The sequence below is a fragment of the Dermacentor variabilis genome, chromosome 6 (assembly GCF_050947875.1).
Source record: "Dermacentor variabilis isolate Ectoservices chromosome 6, ASM5094787v1, whole genome shotgun sequence".
In the NCBI taxonomy this organism is placed as follows: Eukaryota; Metazoa; Arthropoda; class Arachnida; order Ixodida; family Ixodidae; genus Dermacentor; species Dermacentor variabilis.
Genome location: NC_134573.1, coordinates 173,573,360 through 173,579,237, shown reverse-complemented (window position 1 = coordinate 173,579,237; position 5,878 = coordinate 173,573,360).

Below are 5,878 nucleotides of genomic sequence, written 5' to 3'. Positions count from 1 at the left end.
CAAGTTGTCCACGTGTTCCTGATGCGACGATTGGTGAGCGAGATCAGGTGCATAAACGGCACCGTGTGCAGGATATGTCTGAACTATCGCAAGTCCTCGGAGTCGTAGTTTGATGCGAAAAGCCTTTCATTTTGTTTCTTCTTCTTTCTAGTTACTTTCTCCAGTACCGTAGGTGTTCTCATTGAAGTGAATCAGGCGCAGCAATAAGTACACGGACGACAGAATGGACACGGACAGGCGCGCACTTCCAACCGGTTTATTTCGAGAAGACAGCAGACTTTATAAAGATACAGCGCATGCGCAAGGAAATACCAGAGGAAAGTATCCAACTAAGTGCAGTCAGACTTGATCTTCCGTAAACTTAAATTCAGTACAGCGAACCAAAATAGATAGCACCATTCGCATAAATCATCTTTAATTTTTCGCGATGAAGTAGGCCTCGGCCAACGCGCGCTCAATTGTACTGCCGTTTCGGTTTAAAACACAGGCCGCTGATAGCCCCCGGTTCACACGTAGAAGTTGCAGAAATGCTCTTTATAATAATCACAGCACTGGCGCTCAACCAACATTTCCTGCTCGACACGAATTAGCACAACAGTTGCTCGCAATGTTTCGTGGGCGCATCGTGGAACGTCGGAAGCATTCAGCGCTCGTAGGCAGGCGCTCCCACGATGCAGACAGCGTGGGTTTGGCGGTAAGACGCAAAGGCGTTCAATAGAGTGCGTATGCCAAGGTTTTCCTTCGCGCTCGCGTCACTGTGACGCAACTACGCGAAGCAACGCTCCGGTTGTTTCAGCCGTCGCGAAGATGGAGAGGACCTTTTGGGAGTCGCGCCTGTCAGGCAACTCTACACTGTCGCTGGCACCGGCAGTGTGGAAACGTGAGAAATAAGAGTTTTTTCCCTCTTTCAAATGTCGTCGAACAGCTAGTCCGCAGGAGAAAAAAATAAATTGAAAAAGAAAAACAAATACTGCACAATGTTTTCTTTTTTAGTCGATATGACTCTTACAAATGCTGAAATCATCATCATCATCATCATAATCATCATCATATTTTATGTTCACTGCAGGACGAAGGCCTCTCCCCACGGTCTCCAATCACCTCTCTCCTGCGCTGACCGATTCCAACTTGCGCCTGCGAATTTCCTTATTTCATCACCCCACCACCGCGCTTCCCTTTTGGCACCAACCCTGCAAACCTAATGGTCCATCGGTTATCCAACCTTCGCATTACATGGCCTGCCCAGCTTTATTTTTTTCTCGTAATGTCAATTAGAATATCAGCTATTCCCGTATGCTCTCTGATTCACACCGCTCTTTTCCTGTCTCTTTATCATTACGCCTTTCATTCTTCTTTCCATCGCTCTTGGCGCGGTCCTTAACTTGTTCTCGAGCTTCTTGTCAATCTCCTAGTTTATGCCTGTAGAACGCATTGATTGAACATCTGTCTTTTCAATGATAGCGGTAAGCTCCCAGTCAGGGATTGGCAATGTGTGTCGTATGCGCTCCAACCCATCTTTATTCTTCTGTGAATTTAATTTTCATGATCAGGGTCCCCTGTGAGTAATTGATCTAGGTAAACGTACTCCTTCGTAGACTTTCCAGGCTGACTGGCGATCTTGACCTCTTGTTCCCTTATCAGGGTATGAATCATTATCTTTGTCTTGTGCATATTAACCTTCAACCATACTGTCCCACCCTACTGTCCGTGACAATTCAATCCTACTGTCTCTGTTAAGGTCCTCAATCATTCGTTGTAACTCGTCCCTAGTGTTGCTGAACAGGACAATGTCATCTGAAAACTGAAAGTTCGTGAGATATTCGCCGTTGATCATCACTCCTAAGCCTTCCCATTGTAATGGCTTGAATACTTCTTCCAAGCATGCAGTGAATAGCATTGGACAGACTGTGCCTCCTTGACTGAGCCCTTTCTTTAAAGTCGTCTTCATAGTTTTCCTGTGGAGAATCGAGGTAGCTGTGCATTCCTTGCAGATATTTTCCAAGATATTATCGTAAGGCCTACAATATCACAAGAGAACACAAGATGGCTTGTAACTCTTGCCGGAAGAAAAAGAACCATTCAACGTCATTCTAGCTTGACGAAAACGTTAGCTCGACTTACCTGATACTGGTCGACAGTATGACTGGCCTCCCATTTTTTTACAGCCACAGCTGCACGTTATAGAGGAGTATAAATTCACCACAGGTCCAATAACTACGTTGTACTCGCTGGTCTCCGATCCATTCATAGATTTCACGAATAATTGGAACAGATTTCCGTAAAGCTGTTTTTTCTCCATTTTCCACTGAGATAACTTTCAGTATTGAAAGCTGTGTTAATAATTATGGCAAGCGCATAGTTTTTTAACACCCTTTGTGTTTCTTAAGATTGTACCCGTTTCATCTGAAGACGCTATCTACACAGAAAGCCACTGGAGAGGAACTCCTAAGTGAAATAAAACTAATGACGACAAGGTCTTGCAACTTAGCCGCGTGGTGCACAATTTACTAGCTAGAGAAAATAACTATTACCCTCGCCACACTGGTTCAGGGGCTATGAAATTGTCCTGCTGAGCACGAGGTCTCGGGTTCGATCCTAGAAGCGACGGTCGCACTACGGCGTCCTTCCTAACCACCTGTGAAGTTTCGGAATGTTGAACCGCGTAATTTAATTTAGCATGTATGTCAAGATTTCATTCCTACAATTATTCCTTTATTATCTCCGAATATTCTCTCCTTGTTGGCCTCTGCACTACACTTTAGCTGCAAGAACGTCCGCACGACCAATTTCGAATCCCACGTGATACAAGGAAAATGCCATGTTGATTTCCTCAATGAATAGTTGTACCTTACGCAAAATTGTTGATAGTACTGGAAAAGAAGTTTAATACTACTTAATTTGTTGTTTCTTTGTAACTCATACGTTTTCCAGAAAGATGATTAACCTCTTATATATTGGTCTATTTCAACATTTGCAGAACTTTCGGCTTACTCCGCCTTGATTTCTTTTTAGTTTTCATCTTCGCTCCTTTAACCCCCGGTTTCTTGGCCATAGTGGGTAAGCGCAATGAAATACGTAGCAAGCAAGCAGTGTTGTAGAATAATTAGGTGCTGGGCTGCTACGTAAAGCGTCTTCCGATTCACTGTAGGTAGCGCTGGGGTTGTGCTTGATTACAGCATCGTATGACACTCCATCGTATGGCACTTACATCGCAGTAGCTAAGCTCACCACGAAGACCGAGAACGCCACACGCCTACTGAGACGAGTTGCCAACCGGCATCACGGGCTCGAGGAGGACAACCTGCTTAACTGGCACATGCTTTCGTAATCAGTCACTTCGTGTACATCGCGGCCATGCACAATTGGTCCAAAGTGGAAAGAGACAAGCTTGAAACGCTCCTGGAATAAGGTCGACAAGGGAACCATGGGTCTATCCATGCACACGAGCACGGATGCACTGGACGCATTAGGCATGTACAACACATTGAGCGAGATTACGGAGGCACAGGAACGGCCACAGATCACCGGGCTGTCCGGCACACCTGCGGGCACACTTACCCTACGACAAATCGGCGTCGTGCCTAGGGAGATTGAGTGTAACAGCCACAGGCTAACACCCGGCCAGAGGAAAAATATCAGGGCAGCTCCTCTTCCCAGGAATAGGAACCCACAGCACAACGTCGACAGAAGACTTGCTCGAGCCAAAGCACTCCTCCGACTGGCAGCCGCCTCCGGGAAAGCATGCTCCTTTACGGACGCGGCCAAATGTCCTGGCAGACGAGCCCATGTAGCAGCGATGAGCAACAAAGATGGCATGGTCATCAACGCGTGCACGGTCCACACTGATAGTCCTGAGGTGGCCGAGCAGGCGGCCATCAGCCTTGCACTCCTAGAAGACGATAAAAGCTTGGTATACTGTGGCTCCAAGAGGGCAATTCTGTCCTTCGGAACAGAGAGCATATGCTCGACCTTCGGCAGAATACTTGGTACTCATCACCTCACCCCACACTACATCAATTGGTTCCCGGTACACATGGGACCATTGGACGGGCCGCTCCCTAACCTCAACGAGGCGGCACACGAGGCCGCACGAGACCTAACTCACCGTGCGAGCCCGGAATCCCTCTCGGCAGGATGGATGAGCGAGCGCGACCCTTCGTCACTTACAACGATCTCACCCAGCACTATAAGAGAACCATGCCGCTACCGCACAAAGCACTCAATAAAACACAAGAAGTCACGTACAGGCGGCTTCAGACGGGCACCTACCCATGCCCGGCCTTCCTGCACAATATCTTTCCGGACCCGCACCATTACAATGCGTGTCGCTACTGTAAGGATATAGCTAGCCTTGCTCACATGCTCTGGAGTTGCCCCCTGGCGCCGAGGGTCAACACCCCCAAGGAAGAGTGGCACCGAGCTATACGCAGCTTGGACCTTGAATCACAGTTCTGGGCTGTCCATCGATCCCGCGACGCGGCGGAGGGGCATGGCCTCCCTGTCCCGACGTGGGAGCGGCCCGCTGCGCACTAATCGAGCGCACCGACGGACCTCAAGACAGTTACCCATCCATCCATCCATCCATCCACCCACCCACCCACCCACCCATCCATCCATCCATCCATCCATCCATCCATCCATCCATCCATCCATCCATCCATCCATCCATCCATCCATCCATCCATCCATCCATCCATCCGTGACACTCCACCCACCATTTCATACTGGCGTCGTAAACGGTTAAATTTTTTGTTAAAAACTTATAGTTTGTGTTTTCTGATACTATAGTAATTTCCTCGAACGTTTAAGCACTCACGGCACCTTGATTATTTGTTCATGCCAGCGATGACCAAAGTGACGGGACGTGCTAAAGTTTCAGGTAAATACTATATTGGTGTAAATTATTTTTAGAGGGCACTTTAACCCTAGGAATATTAAGAAACAGGGCGGAGGGGAATACCCCTAAATGCGAGGAAATTTGATAGTTGAAATGCACGCAGCAATACCCTGTGAAACCGAAGCAAAATATAGCCTTTGCCTTTTTATGATTGTTTGTTATTCTTACCAACGCGTAAAAAATGTTTGATATTTTTTCTGTGTTGTCACAACCCGCAAAATTTATTCATTGTCAAGTTTAACTGAGCGTTCTGCTGCATATGCCCAAGTAGCCAACTTTCAACTTTACGCTGAAAGCGCCTTGGAGGTTCTCGACGTGTATTGAATCCACTTATCCCAACTTTTTACAGACTGTAACGCCCTTGCCTGGCGCCTGTGCTGTTGACGTACGAGAAGCCCACGCATGAGACTCTCCTTTACACCTTTTTCTGAAATTTTATTTGAATTAGTGATCCCAGCGAAGACCTGTAACCTGGTGGCTTCTTCTGACGACGTTAGTCGGAATTTTGAATCAAATTTCTTTAGCTTTCTCGGTTATCAACAGAACGGTATAACATACTTTCGCCATTGTGCATCCCTCCTCTATGTCATCGTCATCCTTCACCACTTGTTTCCGTTTCCGTTCGCCATTCCCTTGTGCAGAGCAGCACGCTAGAGCGCGCTAGCTCAGGCCGACCTTTCTATCTTCCTTCCAAGAAATATTTCAAGTATTTCTATATTTCAAATTTCAAATATTTCCAAGAAAGGTGTCACGGAATCGAAGCGATTTCTCGAAGTTACATGCGCGTTATCACGAAGCCAAATGACACTAAACTTGTGGGATTGCAGGTGAACGGGAACAGTTCCTTGCGCGCAGCTGGAAATAAAATGCAAAAATAAAATAATATTGCACGCATCATATGCCTATTTACGTAGCGTTTAATTGGGACGTTTCAAGAAAGTTTCGCTTAATTTGGATTTCGCAAAAGCACTTTGTTTCTGC